Source organism: Protopterus annectens, chromosome 1.part1 (genome assembly GCF_019279795.1).
Source record: "Protopterus annectens isolate FY-2018-M chromosome 1.part1, PAN1.0, whole genome shotgun sequence".
NCBI lineage: Eukaryota > Metazoa > Chordata > Ceratodontiformes > Protopteridae > Protopterus > Protopterus annectens.
This window is the reverse complement of record NC_056726.1, coordinates 224657241-224679840: the sequence shown is the minus strand read 5'-3', so window position 1 is coordinate 224679840 and position 22600 is coordinate 224657241. Positions and strand designations below refer to the sequence as shown.

General features: G+C 47.1%; 1 protein-coding gene across 1 annotated transcript in view; it reads right to left on the bottom strand.

The window, feature by feature from the left end:
• LOC122814351 (discoidin, CUB and LCCL domain-containing protein 1-like) overlaps positions 1 to 22600 on the bottom strand; it is a 1191124-nt gene that overhangs the window by 440801 nt on the left and 727723 nt on the right. The window lies entirely within an intron of this gene.

Sequence of the window (22600 nt, the reverse complement as noted above, 5' to 3'; positions counted from 1 at the left end):
GGTCGGCCGGATTCCAAAGTCTGGGTCTGGCCTCGGCTGATGTCACACTTTCCCCGACGTCAGAGCATCTGGGGTATAAAAGCATCAGCTGACGCCATTTTCCTCAGTTTTTCTTGCCCCAGATGCCAGGTGCCCTCTAAGGAAGGCTAAAAATTTGGAGATATGCATTGTAAAAACAAATCCAAACATGCACAGTACTATAAAAACAAATACACCATAACAGATCCCCCCAGCTAGCTATAAGAGGGGTAATTACCCAAGAAGTATACCACAGAGGGGAAGGAGGGTGGGTAAACCTGACTGCAGATGCATACCTATCGGACATCTACATTTATGGTAGGTACAAAACTGTACTATGTCCTTCAAGGATGCATCTGCAGTCATCACATATGGGTAGAATAGCATAGCCAATCTGGGGGTGGAGGTACTAAGTAAAGGATGGTGTAGCTAAGGTACCCTGCAGGACTGCCGTAGCAAAGCCTGCTCTGGATCTGGAGTATAAAGGTAAATTGTAATGCTTGGCAAATGTATGCACGGAGCTCCATGTAGCAGCTTCTAAAATGTCCTTGGTAGCCACCCCTCTTAAGAAGGCTGTAGTGGTGGCTGTGGCTCTCGTGGAATGAGGTCTAATGTTAGCTGGCACAGTTTTTCCATGAAAGGAGTAACAAAAGCGAATGCAATTTCCTATCCATTTTGAAATTGTCTGTTTGGAAATTGCTTTTCCTTGTGCCCCAGCAGCATATGCTACAAACAGCTGGTCAGTCTTTCTGTAACTTTTAGTTCTGTCCAAGTAGTAGCGCAACTGTCTGTGTATTTCCAGGGTGTGCAGCAGTTTCTCCCCTTTATTTTGTGGTTGTGGGAAGAATGTAGGCAAGTGAATAGCTTGGTTCAAAGATACCCTGGATACCACCTTTGGTATAAATGTAGGATTGGTTCTCAATGAAACTCTGTCCTGATGAAAGATAAGAAATGGCTGTACTGCCATTAGAGCTTGTAACTCAGATACTCTTCTCACTGAGGTTATGGCCAGAAGGAAGGCAGTTTTCCAAGACAGAAACTGTAGATCTGCAGATGCTGCTGGTTCAAAGGGAGGAAGTGTTAGTTTTTCCAACACGAAGTTAAGGTCCCAAGTAGGTAGAGGTGGTTTCCTTGGAGGATTGATGTTTTTGATTCCTCTTAGAAACTGTCTCAGGAGAGGATGAGAGAAGACAGGTGGATTAACATTGTATTCTGCTGAAATTGCTGAGGCATGTATCTTAATGGAAGAGTAAGACAGGCCGTTGTGGAACAATTCTGCCAAATATTCCAGTATATGTGCCATGTTCATCACTGTCGCATCTAGGCCCTTTGTTGTGTTCCAAGTGTGAAATCTTTTCCATTTTGCTGAATATGCCTTCCTTGTGGAAGGCCAAGGAAGCTTCCATAATAATAACCTTCACTCTCTGGGATAGCTTATCCTGAGGAGGAGTCATGGTATTTTCCAGGCAGTTAGCTGCAAGGTTTTCAGGTTGGAATGCAGAGTCTTGAAATTGTGCTGTGTCAGTAGAAGTGGCCATAGGGGGAGAGGCCACGGTTTTGTCTGTGACATGCTCTTTAACAGTGGGTACCAGTGCTGTCTTGGCCAGTTTGGAGCTATCAGAATCACTCTGGGCTGCTCTGTCCTGATCTTCAGTAAGACCTTGGTCATTAATGGGAGAGGTGGAAAAGCATACACTGTTAGAGCTTTCCAGCTGAAAGAGAGCGTCCACTTTCCATGCTTGTGGGTGGTATGTCCTTGAGCAGAATTTCTTCAGTTGATGATTGTGGGGGGAAGCGAACAGATCTATTTCCGGCCTTCCCCATGATTGTGTTATGAGTAAGAAGATGTCTGGGTGCAGCATCCATTCGTGTGCATCCATGGTATTTCTGCTTAAGCTGTCTGCCAGTATATTGTCTTTCCCTGGCACGAACTGGGACTGCAGCTGTATATTGAGTTTCAAGGAAAGTTCCCATAGATTCATTGCCAGTCTGCAAAGAGGGTAGGAATGGGTGCCTCCTTGCTTGTTTATGTACCACATAACTGTGGTGTTGTCTGTTCTTATGAGTAGGTGGCCTTGATGAAGTTAAAGTTTGAAGGCCTCGATTGCGTGTATCACTGCCAGCATTTCCTTTTGGTTTATGTGCATGCGCAGCTCTCTTTGTGACCATAGCCCTTGGATACATCTGCCCTCCATGTGTGCACCCCAACCTTGGTCTGAAGCGTCCGTAGTGATGGTCTGGTTGGCTCTTGGCTTGCTGAAGGGCAACCCACTGTTCGACTGGCAGGCTTGAGCCCACCACAGAAATTCCTTTTGAAGGCATGGAATGAGTGGGATCAAAGTTTCTAAGCTGTGACTGTGCTGAGTCCATACACTCCTTAGGTACCATTGTAATTTTCTCATATGCAGCCTTGCTTGTGGAATCAGAAGAATGCAAGATGCCATGTAACCCAGGGCCTGCAGGATTTTCCTTGCAGTCAGCTGAGTTTGTCTTGTCAGATTCTTGAAGTAATCTGGTAGTTGTTTTGCTTTTTCTTCTGTGAGAAAGGCCATTTGGGTGGTTGTGTCTAGATCCGCACCCAGAAAAGTTATTCTTTGGGATGGAACAAGTCTTGATTTGTGGATGTTGACTGTATATCCCAAGGCCTGCAGTAGGTGGATGGCATAATCCAAGTCCTTTAACAAAGTTTGCTTGCTGTCCGCTTGTATAAGGCAGTAGTCCAGATATGGGTAAATTTGAATCCCTGAAGTCTGCAGTGTGCAATTACTGATGCCAGGCATTTCGTGAATACTCTGGGCGCAGTAGATAAGCCAAAGGGCAATGCTGAGAATTGATAATGCTCTGACCCTGCAAGAAATCTGAGGTGTCTTCTGCAACTTTGTCTGATAGGGACATGCAGGTATGCCTCCTTGAGGTCTAGAGTCACCAGCCAAGACCCCTTGCCCAGCATGGGAAGGAGTTGCTGTAGAGTCAGCATTTTGAATTTTGGCACAATGAGGTAAGTATTCAGTGCGGACAAGTCGAGAATAGGCCTCCATTGATTTTCTTTTCTTGGAACAAGGAATAATCTGGAGTAAAATCCTTGGCCTTGTTCTGAAAGAGGTACCTTTTCTATAGCTTTCATTTGTATTAAGTTGGAAATTTGTTTCAAAGCCTCTGCCCCTCTGATTTGGTGGCAGGTCTGGCATGCCTTTTCTTTTTGGCAATGTGTGGAAATGGAACCTGTATCCTTTGTCTATTATTTGCAGTGTCCATGTGTCCCTTGTAATGCTGTGCCAATTTTTTGAAAATAAAGAAAGCTTTCCGTCCAAAGGTGCTTCTACTTGAGCCCTGGTCGGCGGAGTCAAAACAAAGTCATTGAGTCTGTCCTGGTGTAGCAGTTGTAGTTCCTGCACTACCTCTCTGGTTGGGAGGCTGCCATTGACGGCCTCTGTAGGAGCCTCTAGTTTGCCCTCTGCCTCTGGCACGCCTATTCCTGCCTCTCTGAGATCTGTCTGAGTCCGGAAAGGACCAATTCTTAGTAGGCCAATTTCTGCTGAATCTCGGTGGTTGGACTTGCAGAAAATCATTGACTGTTTGCACAGATTTTGCCTTTTCTTTAAATTTCTTTAAGACCTCTTGAGCCGTGGAACCAAATAATTTTTGCTTTTCCATAGGAGCATCCAAAAGCTTAGCTTTAACATAGTCTGGCAGAGATTGTTCCTTCAGCCAGGCATGCCTACGTATGACTGCACCTGTCATAGCTGACCTACATGAAGCTTCCAATGCATCATAACCGCACTGCAAGAAATGGTTATTAACCTGCTGGGAGTTATGTACCAGATCCTGAAGGGATTTGCGATCAAGGGGTTCAGAAGAAGACAGTTTCTTATGCAATTCATCTAACAAATACTCTTGGTACTGTATCATATGAAATTGACAATTTAATGCCCTCATGGAAAGAGTTGCAGAACTATACACTTTCTTACCCCATCTCTCTAAAGCTCTGGACTCCCTTTTAGAGGGTAGAGGATTTCTAGCAGTGGCAGCTGCAACCCCTTTTGGGCCCTGGGAAATAGTTTCTGGATCAGCAGAGTGGGCCTTGTACAGGTGTAGATGTGAGTCCGGGACCCTGTAGTACCTATCAGGTTTGGCAGGAGCCGGAGGGAGAGAATCAGGGGCTGTACTAGCATCAGAGTACACATCATCAATGACATTCAAAACAGGAGGTATAGCTAAAGGCCTATGCTGAGGTAAATGTAAAAAGGTCCTTAATCTCTTTCTAGAATCAGAGAATTATTGACCCTGCCATTGAAAATGTTCTCTCATAGAGTGTAATGTCTCTCCAAAGGAAAACTCTTCAGGAGGGGAGGCCGAGTCAATAGATTCTTCAGCATCAGAATCCTCGTAGGCCGAATAAGCCTCCTCCTGGTGGTCTGACAGAGTAGAGCCATCAGTGGACTCATCTGAGGAGTGGGGGTCAGAGGGCTCAACCCTGGGCCTTTTGTCTGGTGGTGGTTGAGAGCCCCTGTCCGGATGAGGTTGAGAACCTCTAATTAAGGAAATAAGATCCTCTGCTAAGCTAAGAATCTGTGAGCCAGTAGAGGGTCTCTGAGAGGTAACCTTGGGAGGCAAAGCTTTAGAAAGTTTAGCAGCTTTAGCCCTAGAGAAAGCCTTAATGGACATGGATGCAGGAGGTCTGGCTGCACCACGTGCAGGAGTAGACTTGTCTAAAGGAATGGTGTCGGAAGGTTCCTGGACACCAGTTTCAGTAGGTAATTCAATAACCGACTCGGCCGGGGCCTCCGGGGCCGAGGTAGTCGGTTGTGCGGTTTCGGTAATCGGAAGTACCAAGGACTCGGTTTCAGCCGAGACCGAGACACTCGCGGTAGGCCTGACCGTGGTTTCAGCCGAAACCGCAGCCCGCGTGTGTCGGTCCTTGTCCTTCCGTTTCTTAACTAAATGCGAAGTCAGAGTCTCCGACGGCATCTTGTAAGCAAAACTAGCCCCAAAGAATTCCTATGCAAACTCCGACCGACGTCTAAGAGTTCGTCGGTTGAAGGAAGCACAGGCTGAACAGGCCGAGACGTCATGGTCTGGGCCTAGGCAGGGGAGGCAGTAAGAGTGGAAATCCTTATGAGGTATTTGTTTCCCACAAGTTAAACAATTATTAACTTTATCTGACATCGGCTGAGGCAAGAAAGAGTCCCCAACGGGGTACTTAGCTTTTTCGAAGTCTTCGGTAGCTGAATCACAGGAGCTGGCCGACCGGCACTTGTGAACTGCTTCTGCTTCGGGCACCACGCGGCAAGAAAGACTGAGGAAAATGGCGTCGGCTGATGCTTTTATACCCCAGACGCTCTAACGTCGGGGAAAGTGCGACATCAGCCGAGGCCAGACCCAGACTTTGGAATCCGGCCGACCGAAGGGCTGCCTGAGGCAGGACAACCCATGTGTGATGACTGCAGATGCATCCTTGAAGGACATCATGAGGGAGAGTGCAAAAGCTCATGCTATTAAGAAAGTACAGTTGTGTATGCTTACCATAAATGTAGATGTGTATTCACTGTTGCAGTCATCACATTTGGGTTATCTGCCTGCAGGTAGCCCTCAACCAGACTGAATACCAGAGTCTTGGATTCCTGTGTTGGATGCTGTCTCTTCTTCCATGACATCAGGTCGTCAGGGGTGTAAAACATGCAGCTGACACTATTACATCAGTTTTTCTTGCCCTGGATGTCAGATGCCCCCACAATGGGAAGCAATTATATGTTATGTTACACCTCCAACAAAAAGCAAATACACCAGAAAACTTAAATACACCAAACAAGAAGGAAAGGTAGAGCCAAGAGAAGTCAGGGAGCTGGAGGGAGGGTAACCAGGACTGCAACAGTGAATACACTCGAACATCTACATTTATGGTAAGTGTACACAACTTACTATGTTCTTCGTGTTTCACTGTTGCAGTCATCACATTTGGGTTGATTCCCAAAGCTAAGAAAGGGAGGAGGAAGTTAGAGAGCATTAGGGCCAACTATTAAGCCCTGCAAGACTGCAGTGGCAAAACCAACTCTGGATTTAGAAAAAAAATAGGCATGTGGTAATGCTTGGTGAAGGTATGTACAGAGCTCCAGATAGCAGCTTCTAGGATGTCCCTGGTAGGGACTCCTCTGAGAAAGGCTGTAGAGGTAGATGCAGCCCTGGTGGAATGTGATCTTATCCCGTGGTGTAGGTTTTCCATGGTGCTTATAGCAGAAATGAATGCAATGGGTTATCCATTTAGAAATGGTTTGCTTTGAAATGGCCTTCCCCTCTGCCCCTGCAGCACAGCCAACTAGCAGCTGTTCAGATTTTCTGAGAGGCTTAGTCCTGTCCAAATAAAATCTAAGTTGTCTGTGCATGTCCAGAGAGTGCAGTATTCGTTCTCCTTTGTTTTGTGGATTAGAGAAAAAAGTAGGCAAATGAATGGACTGATTTAGGGCCACACTAGACACCACCTTGGGCATAAAGGAAGGATTGGTTCTGAAGGAAATCCTGTCTGCATAGAAGGTAATAAGAAGTTATATAATCACCATAACGTTCCATCTGAGTAGGTAAACTTCATTTGTCAGCAACCTATGGGTTATCGGATCCATATCGGATCCGAGCCGGCAGTTTCCAACAGCTAAGATCCGAGCTCCAAGTTCCTCCCCCTTACCCATAACTCCCTGCCATCCCTTCGTGACCTAAGATCGAGTTTGCCTAAAAGCAAGGCTTGCAATCACCACCTGTCTAGGGTAAATTGGGTACAATCTACCATGAAGCAGGAATATCAAGAACATCCGAAGAGGACAGGGGGACGGAGGGAGGGACGGTTGCTGACAAATGAAGTTTACCTACTCAGATGGAACGTTATGGTGAATACATAACTTCTTAATCTGAAGTAGTTAACTTCATTTGTGCATCAACCTATGGGACAGAGTCCCCAGCTACCTGAATCTTGGGAGGCCCTTAAGGAAGGATGTTCTGGAGCACTGCGAAGACAAAGGATGCTTTCCCTCTGGAAACCAGATCTAACTTACAGTGGTTTATAAATGTGTGCGAAGAGGCCCACGTGGCAGCCGAGCAAATGTCATCCAACGAAACTCTAGCTCGAAAAGCTGCAGAGGTAGAAACAGACAGAGTTGAATGGGCATGGACTCCCTGAGGAGCAGGCCTGCCAGAACTCTCATAAGCCAAGAGAATACACTGAGAAATCCACCTGGATAGTGTGACTTTAGAAACAGCTTTCCCCAAACTAGATTTAGCAAAGGACACAAACAGCTGATCTGAACGTCTATAACTGGCTGTCCTGTGCAAATAAAATCTCAACTGTCTGTGTACATCCAAAGAGTATAACTTGTATTCGCCTTTATTTTGGTAATTGTGAAAGAAGACTGGCAAATTAATAGACTGGTTAATGTTAGCCTCGGAAGCAATTTTGGGAAGAAAAGAGGGATTGGTCCTGAGGAATACCCTATCCTTGTAGAAAGTCAAGTACGGAGGCTTGGCACAAAGGGCTTGAAGCTCTGAAACCCTTTTCGCCGAAGTAATAGCGACTAGAAAAGCCGTTTTCCAGGATAAGAATTTAAGATCTACCGAGGCAGCAGGCTCAAAGGGAGAAGCTGTTAAGGCCTGGAGTACCAGCGATAAGTCCCAAGGAGGGATCACATCCTTCACCGGAGGTCTTCGTATTAAGAAGGCCTTACACAATCTGGATGAGGTCAAAGGGCCAAGATCACATCCAACGTGGTAATGAGCGATTGCCAACTGTACTTTGACTGTGGAAGAGCTAGCACCTTTATCGAACAGTCCCGATAGAAATTCCAGCACAGCTGGTAACGGAGCTGTGAAAGGATCCAGATTCTGATGTTCTGCCAAATAGAAAAACGTTTCCATTTGCTACGATAAACTTTCCTAGTAGACAGCTTGTGAGCCGCCACTAGGATCGCTTTGACTGGGGAAGAGATACCGGGAGTCCGAACTAACAGTGGAACTGGATCAACCAAGCTGTGAGCTTGAGGTCGTCCAGGTTCGAGGTTGGTAGACCCAAGGGGTGAGATATCAGATCCGGGGCAGGATCTAGAATCCAGGGAGGATTCACTAGATGAGACCACAGATAAGGGAATCATGCCTGACGAGGACAGAATGGGGCAATGAGGATTATCGTGCTCCCCAACTGTCTGGCTTTCTGCAGAAATTTCAGCATCAGGGGAAGAAGCGGGTAAGCATAAAGTAGACAGGGAGGCCAAGCATGCACCAGAGCGTCTCTTGGTGATTCCCCGGGTGGGGGAATTACAGCGAAGCAGGTGTTGCACTTTGTGTTTGAAGGAGAGGTGAAAAGATCGCAACAAGGGATTCAGAGACCACTCGTACGGCGAGAGGATGGTGCGACTCAATTTGTCCGCTAGGATGTTGGACCAGCCCGGAATGTGCCGCCACGAAAGCGGTTGGTGGAAATCGCCCATTCCCAAACTCTCATGGCCTCTCGACAAAGTGGATAGGACCTGGTTCCCCCTTGTTTGTTGATATACCAAACGACAGACATGTTGTCCGTTTAGATCGCAATAGTCCAGACGGGAAGAAGGCTCTGAAGTGCTTGCAATGCTAACAGCACCACCCTCATCTCCAGGACATTGATATACAGTGAGGTCTCAGTCTGGTTCCACGTGCCTTGGAAGGTCCTGCCGCAACAATGTCCCCACCACCCGAGGTGAGAGGCGTCCGTGGTCTCAGTGGCTAGGGGAGGGGACATAGAGAAGGGGCGCCCCTTTTGGAGGTCTGGAGACTGGAGCCACCATAAGAGGGCGCTCCTGCAAACCCTGCTGAGAGGGACAGGATAGCTCGAGGGATAACGCAGGAAGGACCATTGGACTTGGAGGGTCCATTGCAGAATTCTCATATTGAGGAGCGCCATGGGAAGGAGATTGATGGTAGCCGTCATCAAGCCTAGGGCCCTCAGGACCAGTTCCGCCAGAGGGGTTGGACAATGAAGAATGGCCTGCAAATGAAGTCTTAGGGATCGCATCCGGTCTGGAGTTAAGAAGGCTAAGAGCTGGTTTGTGTCCAACCTGGCTCTGATAAAATCTATGACCTGAGTCGGGAGTAGGGAGGATTTTCCAGCATGGATCGTGATTCCCAGCCGGGGAGCTAGGCGAAGAAAGAAGTTCCTGGCTGTGGAGAGTAGATGCCTTGTGGGGGCGGTAAGGAGCCAGTCGTCCAGGTATGGAAAGACCTGAATTCCCTGGAGTCTCAGGTGGGCTGCTAACACCTTGGTGAACACCCTAGGGGCCGTGGTGAGACCAAAGGGGAGGACCCTGAATTGGTAATGGCTGGCTCCTAGCCTGAAGCGGAGAAACCGCCTAGATCGTCTGTCCATTAAGATGTGGTAGTATGCATCCTTGAGGTCTATGGAGCACATCCAGTCGTTCTACTGCAAGAGGGGGAGAATGGATTGAAGAGTGACCATCCGGAACTTTTCTTTGGCTATTGCCAGATTCAAGAGGGATAAGTCGAGGATCGGTCTTAAGTCCCCTGTCTTTTTTGGCACAAAGAAGAACCTGGAGTAAAAGCCCGATCCATATTGGTCTGGGAGGACATGCTGTATCGCTCCTTTTTCTAGCAGATGCCGAATTTCTGCAGCTGCGGCCTCCTTCTGATCGGGTGGGACATCGGGGAGGCACCTGGGTCTGAGAGGGGAATGGAGAAATGGAATCTCGTAGCCTCTGGATATGAACCGAAGCACCCAGTGGTCTGTCGTGATGGACTCAGAAGCTGCTAGGTGCTTCGAGTAACGCCCCCCTGACTGCCTCCAGAGTGGAGCAGGTGGGTAACCCCTCAGGGTTGCTGCGTGGGCCGATCAGAGAAAGGTTCTCTGGACTCAAAGTTCTTCGGGCCCCCTCTGCCTCTAGGGCGGCATCCACCCTGCCCTCCTCTGCCTCTGAAGGATGGGGAGTCAGGAGCAAAACGGGATTGCTGAGACTTTCAGAACCACATCTTCTCTGTCCCTTTTGGTTCTTAGAGAAGGACCTCTGGGGAGCAGAGAAGTGGACTCTGACGGCAGACGTCTTCCAGTCTTTCTCGCTCTGGACCAAGGTGTCACGTACGGTCTTGCCAAAGAGGGCAGAACCAAACGGGGCATTAGCGAATGATGCCTTGAAGGGTTCCACGAAGTCATAGTGGCGGAGCCAGGCCTGCCGCCTTAGTACAATGCCCGCTCCGCTAGCTCTAGCGGCCCCTTCCGTAGCATGGGACAGTAGCCGCATAGAGGTATAGGAAATCGACCTGAGAGTGGCCATTCGGGTAGAGTACACCTGTTTGTCTTCTGCCGACATGGACTCTGGGGGCGACCCGGCGTATTCTTTAATAAGATCCCGCTGGAGCCGTATGACGTGTGCCATGTAGTTCAGTGACCTTATGGAGAAGGTGGCTGAAGCAAACATCCGCTTCCCCAAACGGTCCATTGCCCGAGACTCCTTGTCAGGGGGAAGGACCGAGGGACTCTCTTGGGCCAGTTCCCTTTTGGTGGCCGCCACCACCAACATGGCATCTACAGGGGTTCCCTTGCTCCAATGAGACCTGTCCGAAGGGGGGCTGAGAATTCTGTCGGGCCTCTTAGGGACGGGCTCCACAGTGTCCGGCTCCTTCCAGGCCCTGGTAGTGATCAAATCTACCACGGGATCGGCTGGAGGGGACACCCAAGAGGTAGACGGGCCTGCTTCAAACGCCTCCAGGAACACGGACTCGTCCGAGGTAGGCTTTGGGGCAGACCACCCCCCCCGATCCCGAGCATCTCCATGATGTCTCCAAATGAGACGTCTTCGGGGAGTGATCTTGGGGAACCTTCCCCTGCCTCCAAATCCGTGTCCTCTATTAAGGACTCAGGGGAGTCCAAGTGCCTCCTTTTCCACTTGCATTTGTGAGGAACCTCCTCGGGGGGGGCTGTCCGAGGAGGCCTCACCAACCACATCCTGTTCCAACAAGGGAACGATCTGGGATGTCTGAGCAGGCTGTCCCTGGGGCCGGGTGATGGAAGTCAGACCAGTTTGCGTGGGAGTGCAGGGTGGAGCGGTAGATAAGGCCGGGGGCCTGGAATCCCTCGACAGAACCCTCTCCACCACGTCGAATGCCGAAGGAGAGCCACTCTCTCTAGGATCCGAGAGTAGACCCTCCCTCGGATCCAACGAGCAGATCGGGGCCGGAGCCGAAGCGATCGGATCCGAAGGGCCAGTACGCTCCGACCTACTTGGAGCCGAAGGCATACTGACCACCTCTGATCCGAAGCTCAACTCTCGGCTCCGAGAGCCTGGATCCGAAGAAAAGGGACCAGACAAGCTCAAAGACACTGTCGGCGCCGAAGTACCCGACTCCATCGGCGCCGTCATTCCCCCGGCTCCGACGCTACTCGGCTCCGTAGAACCCGAACCCGGAAAGCGGGTCGGGGAAGGAGCAATCGGGGCGAAAAAAGGGGTTGAGCTCCCCCCCCCCTCCGGGGGGGGGGGGGAGGCAGGAGCACTCCCATCTGCAGCTGGGCCTGGAGGAACCTTCTCATCATCCGGTCCAAGTCTGCATCTGTTAGGCTTCTCGTGGATCTGGAAGAAGCCACCGAGGCGGGACGGGAGTGCTGCCTTGATGACCTCGAAGGAGACCGGGCCTCATCCTCCTCCGGCCCCGGCGAAAAGCTGGGGGAACGGAGCCAGGAAGGAGAAGGTCCGGACGTCCCAGGGGGAGAAGCTCGCTTGGCTGGCGGGGCCGAAGCGGAGGCCTCGGCCCACCGCTTGTGTTTTTCTAGGCGCTTCTCCCTCCTGGCTTCCCTATCCTCTTGGCCCAAGGTGGGAGGTTGAGTCCCGGCCAGAGGAAGGGAAGTATCCGTCGGCGCTGCCACAGCTATGGCAGGAGTCACGGAGGACGGAGCAGAGTCCGGGGGCAGGAGTCCTGCCAGAATCAGTTTTGACCTCTGGTCCCTGATAGCCCTGGGGTTGAACGCTGCACAAATAGAGCAACCAGAAGACAGGTGTTCAACCCCAAGGCATATCACGCACCAAGTGTGGCTAGCAGCCGGGGAAAGCTTATGGCCACACTCGGTACACTTGGAAAAGAAAGTTTTGGCGGCCTCAGACATCCCAACTAAAAAACACACACGCTAGGCCCCAAAACCACACACACACGCACACACACCTTAACGCTGACGAGAAACAGGGGAGGAAAGGCTAACAATTACACTAAAAACTAAGGATAGGTAACTCGACACAAACTCACTCAAAAAAAATTTAACTATTTTACAAGAAAGATCTTTCTTACAGAAAATCAACTCGCTAAGGCCTGGAAGCTCGAGATCAAGCTGATGGTAGTAACCGCGGCAAACTAGATCTGGGGTCAGGAAGGGATGGCAGGGAGTTAAGGGGAAGGGGGAGGAGCTTGGAGCTCGGATCTTAGCTGTTGGAAACTGCCAGCTCAGATCCGATAACCCATAGGTTGATGCACAAATGAAGTTAACTACTTCAGATTGAAGGGTTCCACTGCCATAAGGGTCTGTAATTCAGACACTCTTCTTGCTGAAGTGATGGCTAGAAGGAAGGCTGTTTTCCAAGAAAGGAATTTCAACTCTGCAGTTGCAGCTGGCTCAAAGGGAGTGAGAGTGAGCTTTTCTAATACAAAGTTAAGGTCCCATGCTGGAGTAGGGGCTCTCCTGCGGAGGGAGGGGGAGTCTTAAGTTTTTGGTCCAAGGAATTGCTTTAGCAGGGGGTGAGAAATGAGGGGTGGCTCAGTATTATAATGTGCTGAAATGGCAGAGCCATAAACTTTAACTGAAGAGAAGGATAGGCCCTTGTGGAGCATTTCTGTTAAGTACTGAAGAATATGAGGTAAGCTGGGCACCGTTGTGCCCATCCCCTGAGTCTGGCTCCAGGAATAGTATCTTTTCCACTTTTCAGCACAGGATTTTCTAGTACTAGGCCTCCTTGCCTCCAGAATGACATCTAGCACCTGCTTACTGAGGGAAGCTATTGGAGAGCTCAAGGGATTAAGCGAGGCTGCAAGGTTCAGGGTTTGAAGCTGAGGGTGCAGAATCTGGCCCGCCTGCTGGGACAGCAGGGAAGGGGTCTGAGGCAGGTGCCATGGTTCCAGTAGTGTCATACTGCGCAAGAGGGAGTACCAGTGCTGGTGTGGCCAGTCTGGTGCAATCAGTATTGTCCTTGGCTTGTCCTGTTTGATCTTTTGCAGAACCTTTGAAAGGAGAGGCAGAGGGGGAAAGGCATAAAGGAGGGGCTTTCCCAGGTAAAGGACAGGACATCCACTTTCCAGGCTTGACTGTGGGAAGTCCTTGTGCAGAATTTGTCCAATTGGTAGTTCTGAGGGGAGGCAAGCAGGTCTACCTCTGGAGTCCCTCATTTGCTCCTCAAGAGGTTGAATATTTTTGGTTCCAATTTATATTAGTTAAGGTCAATGAGATTTCTGCTTAGTTTGTCTTCCACTGAATTTATCTTGTCTGGCAGGAACTGAGCTTGCAGGTGCACTTGGTAGCTCATGTCTGTGTTCCACAGAGCCATGGCTAGTCTGCAGAGAGGGTACGAGTGGGTTCCCCCTTATTGTTTATGTACCACATAACTGTGGTGGTGTCTGTCTTTACCAATAATTGTCCTGGAAGAATGCAGTCTTTGAAGGCTGTCGGGGAATTCTGTACAGCTAACATTTCTTTTTGGATGATATGCAGGTGCATCTGTCTCAGGTTCCATTTGCCCTGAATGCATTGCCCTGCCAAGCGAGTCCCCCATGCATAGTCTGATGTGTCTGTTGTTAGGGTTTGGGCGGCAGGGGGTAGAGTGAAATGGAGCCCCTTGTTGTGGTAGCAGGCCTCTGCCCACCAAAGGAACTCAGTCTTTATACAAGGAATGCTGGGAATCATTGATTCCAGGTCCTGAGAATGTTGACACCATAGGCTTTTTAGATACCACTGTAGTTTCCTCATATGCAGTCTTGCATAAGGAATTAGTAGAATGCAAGAAGCCATGAACCACAGGGCTCGCAGAATTTTCCTTGCAGATAGCTGGGTCTTTATGTCCAGTAGTTTGAAGTAGGTTGTCAAATAAACTTGTTTCTCTGGAGTGAGGAAAGCCATCTGGAAAGTTGTGTTCAAGCTTGCTCCCAGGAATACAATCTGTTGGCAGGGTACTAGGTGAGACTTCTTTTCATTTATGGTGTACCCCAGAGAGGTTAGAAGTTTCTTTATGAATGCCAGATGTTTTAAGAGCAAGTCCTGGCTTTCTGCCTGAATCAGACAATCGTCCAAGTATGGGTATATCTGAATTTTTCTCTGCCTGCAAAATGCAATGGCTGGAGCTAGACACTTGTGAATACCCTGGGCGCAGTAGATAAGCCAAAGGGAAGTGCAGAGAACTGATAGTACATGGCGCCCGCCCTGAAGCATAGGTACTTCCTGCAAAAGTCCCTTTTTGGAATGTGCAGATAAGCTTCCTTCAAGTCTAAGGTTGCCAACCAGGTACCTTTGCCTAGCATAGGAAGCAGCTGTTGAAGTGTTAGCATTCTGAATTGTGGGATTACCAAAAAGGTGTTTAGAATACAGAGGTCCAGGATAGGATGCCAGGAGCTGTCTTTTCTGGGTACCAGGAAAAGTCTTGAATAAAAACCTCGCCCCCTTTCTTCTGCTGGGACAGGTTGCATAGCCCTGAAACTTAGAAGAGAGAGACCCTGCTGTTTGGCCTCTGCTCACTGATTTGGGGGTAGGTCTAGCCAATCGTTTGGGGGTAGTTAGGGTGTAAAAGTGGAATCTGTATCCTTGGGAAACTATATTCAAAACCCATTTGTCCTGGGTAATGAGTTCCTAGTTTTTTGCATGCAGGGCGAGCTTTCCTCCTAAGGGAGCAGGCAGTTGAGCAGGGCTTGAAAGGGTTAAGGTTAAGTTATTGTGTCATTTTTCCATGGGGGGAGTGTCTTACTACTCCCTGCTTTGGAAGTGGGAGCCCCCCACTGCTTAGGCCTGTGCGTAGCCTGAGACTGTAACCTAGGTGGGTCTGCTGTTCCTGGGTTTGGACTGAGAAGGCCTGGAAGACACTGGAAAGGACCAATTCTTTGAAAGCCAATGCCTACTAAATCTGGGAGGCTGTACCTGCAGGAAATCTTTAACAGTTTGCGTAGATTTAGCTTTTTCCTCCATCTTTTTGAGGACTTCTGCTTTGTTGCCAAACAGGCGGTCTTGGTTTAAGGGAGCATCCAGTAATTTAGCTTTAACGTGATCTGGCAAGTTTTGCTCCTTAAGCCAAGCATGCCTTCTAAGTACATAGCAGCCCTGCAAAATGCTTCTAAAGAGTCAAAACCACATTGCAAAGTATGTTTACCAACTTGTTCTGCAAAATGCATTAAATCCTGCAATTCTTTGTGTTCAGCACAGTCAGGAATCAGCATCACTTTCTGTTTAAGTAGTCCCATAATATGCTGCTGGTACTTTAATATATGAAACTGGCAATTTAAAGCCCTAATGGCCAAAGTAGCAGAAGTGTATACCTTCTTACCCCATCTATCCAAGGCTCTAGAATCTCTATCAGAAGGAGTAGGATTTTTGGCAGCAGTAGCCTTAATGCCCTTTGGTCCTTGGGAAATGGTCTCTGGGTCCGCAAGTAGGATTCTTGAAGAGGAATTTGTGAGAGTCGGGTAACTCTGTAATACCGGTCAGGTTTTCTGGGAGCTGGAGGTTAAGTGTCTGGGGAAAGGCTAGATTCCAAGAAAGCATCATCTACAATGTCCAGAACAGGAGGGATAGCTAAATGCTTGTGTTGAGGAGGGAGTAAGAAGTCCCTAAGTCTCTTTTTGGAGTCAGAGTAATCCAGGCTTTCCCAGTGGAAATGCTCCCTAAGAGTGTGCAAGGTTTCACCAAAAGAAAAATCTTCTGGAGGAGGAAGCAGAGGGAATGGAATCCTCTGAATCAGAACCATCATGGGTAGATAAGGGTAAATCCTGGTAATCAGAAGAAACAGAAATATCAGATTCCTGATCAGAAGAATCAGAAGGAAAATCAGTTCTAGGTCTCTTAGAAGGGGAAGGCTGGCTTCCCCCAATTAAGGTAATAAGGTCTTCAGCCATGCTAAGCATATATTTTTTAGGCATACTGGCCTGATCATGCGGTTTGGACGTCTGTTTTCTAGGCGTGGTGTGAGTTTTAGGCCTGGATGCAGAAGCTGGCATTGGTTTAAAACGTAAGTCTATAGGCCTGAATACACCCTCAAAAACCGGTGCCTGCACAGCGGCTCCGGACCCATCCAAGGTAGAGCCATTTGCAGGTTCCATAAGTCGAAGAAGCATCTCGTGGCATACCGGACTCTGAATGGGTCTCAGTAGAGGCCTGCGAATCTGAAGTAGCGGGTATCAGGGGCTGCGAAAGTGCCTCACTGAGTACCGGCGGACTGGAGACTAGCTTAACGAAAGCGTCATCAGCAGTTTTGGACCTACGCGGTCTCTGTCTTTATCCTTACGTTTTTTCGGAAGTTTGGTAGTCGGATGGCTTACCGAAGTCATTTCGGCATAAGGATACAGAGTACCAAAATAATTTGCTGCAAAGATATCCCGCCAACGAATAGTCCGGAGGATGAACAAGGCACAAAACCAACAGTGAGGGACGTCGTGGTCTAGGACTAAGCAAGGAATGCAGTACGAATGAAAATCTTTATGAGGTATTTGCTTTCCACAGGTAAGACAATTGTTAACATTTACTGACATTGGTTGGAGCAAGAAAAAAGATCCCTAACGGGGTACTTATCTTTTTTAGAAAACTTTGGTTCTGAAACTCGAAAATGAAAATTTCAGCAGTCGGCCGACCGGCACTTGCGAACTGCTTCTGTTTCGGGCACCACACAGCAAGAAAGACTGATGTAATGGCGTCAGCTGCATGTTTTATACCCCTGACGTCATGGAAGAAGAGAGAGCATCCAACGCAGGAATCCAAGACTCTGGTATTCAGGCTGGCTGAGGACTACCTGCAGGCAGATAATCCAAATGTGATGACTGCAACAGTGAAACACGAAGAACATCTGGGTGGAGGAATAGAAGCATTTTCCACAAAGCCATGAAGAATGGCCCTGGCAAATCCTGCACTAGACCTGGAAATGATGTCCAACTTATAGTGTTTGGTGAAAGTGTGGACACATGGTCATGCAGTTGCTTCTAAAATGGCAGCTGTATCCAAACCCTTAAAGAAGGCACCAGAGGACAACACAGCCCTAGTGGAGTGTGCCTTCACTGCGAAGGGAAGCCTTTTACCATGGGCTGTGTAGCAACAGGAAATAGTTTTAGAGATCCAGGAGGAAATGGTTTGCTTGGAAACAGGGTGTCCCAGGGCTCTTGGGTGATAGGAGACAAAGAGCCTATCAGAGTTACGAATGGATTTGGTCTTGGCCAAATAGTATCAAAGTTGTGTATGTACATCCAATGAGTGAAGGATCCTTTCAGCACAGGTTTGAGGCGAGGGGAAGAAGGTAGGAAGATTGATGGCCTGATTCAGAGAAAGTTAATTTACTACTTTGGGCATGAAGGATGGATTAGGGTGTCAGGAAACCCTGTCCTTGTGGAAAACTGTGAAAGGTGAAGAGGCCATTAGGGCTTGCAGTTTGGAGACCCATCTGACTGAAGTAATGGCCACCAAGAGGATAGTTTTCCCATGTGCAGTGTTGGAGACAGCAGTCCATGGCTTGCTCAAAGAGTGGCAAGATCAACTTTTCCAATGCAAAATTAAGATCCCAAGGGGGGAATGGGCTTCCTTGGAGGTCTAATATGTAGTACCCACCTTTAAAAAGAGCCTAGCTTCCAGTCTGAAAGGGAGGGGGGGTTGACAGGCAGACATGCTGAGATGGCAGATAAGTATGCGTTAATTGAAGAGTATGACAAGCCAGAGTTCATCAGTTAACACAGGTAAGACAAAACCACTGGAGGTTCTACATTCAGTGGTTGGATATTTTGTTTTAGACACCAAACAGAAAATCTTTTCCACTTGGATAGCTAGGATTTTCTGGTACTGGGTTTTCTGGCCGCAGAACCTAAAGCACGTCCTCGGTGTAAAGGTGTCTAAAGGGAATCAATGCCCTTATCACCCACAGTGTACGGTTCAGGGTTGATATTCGGGGGTGTATGAGAGAACAAAATAATAAAACAGCAGATTTAGCGCTTTCATCTCCACTCGGGAGACTTCATCAGAATCTTCTTCTGCTGTTTTGTTTGGTTTGTTTTAATAATAAATACATTAATGGGTTTGGTAGAGCCTGGCTGTGGAGATATTTAAATTTTATTCTTCTGAACAGAAGAAACTCATGGAGGGACCCAGCCTTTATTGGTATCAGCAGGGTCAGTGTTGGTACTTTTCTTAAATATAAATGTTCTATTATATGATATGAGACATCTTATTCCCCTTCTTGCTCTCTCTACACTTCTCTTCCATACTATTCTTTGATGCTTACTTTGTAATCTCTATATATAGAAAAAAAATATATAAATATTATTGTCTTTATCTCATTGTTATTGATATTAACTTCAACCTACTAAATGACTTACTATTTTTGTTCTTGCCAACACAGACAATGTACTGTAACTTACTTGACTAATTACTAAATATTGTATTCTTTGTCACTGCTAGTGCTTGGAGCGTTTCTCCCCAGGCCACTACTGAAAATGGACATATATCCAGTTAGACTAGCCCGGTCAACAAATGTAAAATAAATAATAAATAAATAAATAAATACTCTACACTAGGATTACAGCTAAATATAAAACCTAGGAATACAGTAATAGTACAAGACATGGTACACATACAGAAATAGAATGAGATCAGAATAAGTAAATATGTATACAGTTAAAAAATATAAATATATCTACAAGGGTAGGAAGTTTGCATAATAGTTAAGGTGTTCACCTTACAGGCACAAAGTGCAGGGATTGATTCTCACATGGGGTAATTGGCTGAGCTTGGAATGGCCCAAGGACAGTTAGCCTGGTAGTAATTTATAAACTTACGATCCTATAAACAACTTAACACATAGTAAATAAAATAGAAAAAATATAAAATAATCTGCCCTATAAATTAATAAACATGAAACTACTGACTTCTCCCTATAGTAGACCAGGGAGATAATGTGAGGTACAGGGAAAGATGATTGTAGAGATATTCTGTTTGGTCAACTTATAGTGAAGATTCTAAATGCCTCTAACTTTTCTTATTCATAACAACTCACTGATGGACTTTTTTTAAGATGATGCATACTAAAAACATGACACACATTAATATGAATCAGACACATCAGCTACGCATTGTTAATCTAATGGAGAATTTGAGAGGTAGTTTGTCTTTTTCAACAAACTAGGAATATATTATTCCATGGTAGAATGTTTTAGGGTTATATCATTAGGTAATTTTTTATTTGTTTCAAACGTTTTGTCCACAGATGAAGATTTCATATTGTTATATATAAAGTGTATAATAAACATGAAACCACTGACTTCCTTCCTATAGTAGATCAGGGAGGTAATGTGAGGTACAGGGAAAGATGACTGTAGAGATATTCTGTTTGGTCAACTTATAGTGAAGATTCTAAACACCTCTAACTTTTCTTATTAATAACAACTCACTGATGGACTTTTTTTAAGATGATGCATACTAAAAACATGATCCATATTAATATGAATCAGACACATCAGCTACGCATTGTTAATCTAATGGAGAATTTGAGAGGTAGTTTGTCTTTTTCAACAAACTAGGAATATGTTATTCCATAGTAGAATGTTTTAGGGTTATATCATTAGGTAATTTTTTATTTGTTTCAAAAGTTTTGTCCACAGCTGAAGATTTCATATTGCTATATATAAAGTGTATAATAAGTTCTGTACATTAATGTGATTTCATTACACCTGTGTTTTTTCTTAACTCTCTTTTGCAAATGTCTGATTCTAAATGCATATCTATTAATATTAGTGGATTGAATATCGAGTAAATAGGGGGACTTGTTCAAATACTAGCAATTACATAAAGCTCAAATAGTATTTCTATAGGAAACGCATTTACTTAGTTGTTGTATCTTTTGGCTTATCCCGGTTAGGGGTCGCCACAGCGGAACTCCGGTCCACTAATGTTTTGTAGGAGATTTTTACGTGTTGAGTTACCAGCCCTGACGCACAACCTTCAACGAAGGCACGCCCATTCACGCATGCCTCCACACAGAAGACGCTCTAGCTGAGAATCGAACACAACAACGTCTTACTGTGAGGCGACAATGCTACCGCAGCACCACTACCGCAGGACTTAGTAAAGATGTAAATACATTTTCGTTAAAGAATTATTTGGTTTTAGGAGGTTCTGGCTTTTGAGTTAAAAAAATAAGAAGTTATGTACTCACCATAACGTTCCATCTGAGTAGGTATCTTCATTTGTCTGCAACCTTTGGGATACGGATCCGAGCCGGCAACTTTTACCACAGCATAGATACGAGCTCCTAGCTCATCCCTTTACCCATAATCCCCTGCCAACCCTGACTGACCTCAGATCAAGTTTGCCCGATATAACCATTGTTACTGTGCCCCGGAAGGGGCTTATCCAAGACAGATCCTATAGGTCAGGGGGAAGGAGGGGGGGATGGTTGCAGACAAATGAAGATACCTACTCAGATGGAACGTTATGGTGAGTACATAACTTCTTAATCTGAAGTAGGAACTTCATTTGTCAGCAACCTTTGGGACAGAGTCCCCAGCTACCTGAATCCTGGGTGGCCTTTATGGAAGAATATTCCGGAGCACTGCAGAGCCAAAGGATGCCCTACCTCTGGAGACAACATCCAGTTTGTAATGGTTAATAAAGGTATGAGATGAGGCCCAAGTGGCTGCGGAACAAATATCATCTAATGGAACCCTAGATTTAAAAGCCACCGAAGTAGTGACGGCCCTAGTAGAATAAGCTCGGACTCCATGAGGTGCAGGCCTTCCCGAACTCTGATACGCTAAGAGGATACAACTAGCTATCCACCGTGATAGTGTAACTTTAGAAATTGACTTGCCTAAACTTGTTTTGGCAAAGAAGACAAACAACTGGTCAGATTGCCTATGACCAGCAGTTCGATGAATATAAAAGCGTAATTGTCTGTGCACATCCAAGGAATGCAGTTTGTACTCTCCTTTGTTCTGGTAATTGGGAAAGAACACGGGAAGATTAATAGACTGATTAATATTAGCTTCCGAAGATACCTTAGGCAGAAAGGACGGATTGATCCTGAGGTAAACTCTATCTTGATGGAAGGCTAAATACGGTGGTTTAACACATAGAGCCTGAAGCTCAGAGACCCTTTTAGCTGAAGTAATGGCCACCAAGAAGGCCGTCTTCCAAGAGAGGTATTTAAGATCAATCGTAGCCACCGGCTCGAAAGGGGGGCTAGTCAAGGCTTGGAGAACCAAAGACAAATCCCATGGGGGTACTACCTCCCTGACCGGAGGTCTGAGAAGGAAGGTACCCTTGAGGAAAGCTTTACAAAGTTTGGAAGTAATTAGAGGGCCCAATTCATGCCCTACATGATAATGCGAAATCGCTGCTAGTTGTACCTTGACTGTAGAGCAGCTAGCCCCTTGATGAAAAACAGTAGTTAGAAAATCCAAAACCAACGTAAGAGGCGCCGTGAAAGGATCCAAGTGATGGTGCTCCGCCCAGGTGGAGAAACATTTCCACTTACTTCGATAGACTCTACTGGTGGAAGGTTTATGTGCTGCTACTAGGATGGCTTTGACTGGTGAGGAGATTCCGGGAGTCCTTGTCAGGAGTGAAACTGGAGCAACCAAGCAGTCAGCTTGAGGTTGACCAGGTTGGGGGCCGGAAGACCCAGAGGGTGAGTAATGAGATCCGGAAGTGGATCCAGAATCCATGGTGGATGAATCAGGTGAGACCAAAGGTACGGGAACCATGTTTGACGAGGCCAGAATGGGGCAATGAGGATCATTTTGCTCCCCAGCCGACTGGCTTTCTGTAAGAGTTTCAGCATCATGGGCAATGGAGGGTAAGCGTAAAGGAGACCGGGAGGCCAAACATGTACTAGAGAGTCTCTCGGGGACTCCCCCTGAGGGGGGATTAGAGCGAAGTAATTGTTGCATTTGGTATTTGAAGGAGAGGCAAAAAGATCGCAACAGGGTTACCCCCATTGGGCAAATATTTGTTTCGCTACTAGAGGATTGAGAGACCATTCGTACACAGTCAGAATCGAATGACTGAGCCTGTCTGCTAGGATGTTGGACCATCCCGGAATGTGCGTTGCAATGAGAAAGCGGTTGGTGGATATCGCTCATTCCCACAACTCTCATGGCCTCGCGACAAAGAGGATAAGACCTGGTTCCCCCCTGTTTGTTGATGTACCAGACAACCGACATGTTGCCTGTTTGTACTGCAATCGTCCCAATCGGAAGAAGGCTGTGAAGCCTGCAACGTCAAAAGCACCGCTCTCATCTCTAGGACATTGATATGCAAGGTCGTCTCCATGTTGTTCCACGTGCCTTGGACCGTTCTGCCTGAATAGTGCCCCCACCCCACCCCAGGCGAGAGGCGTCCGTGGTCACTGTG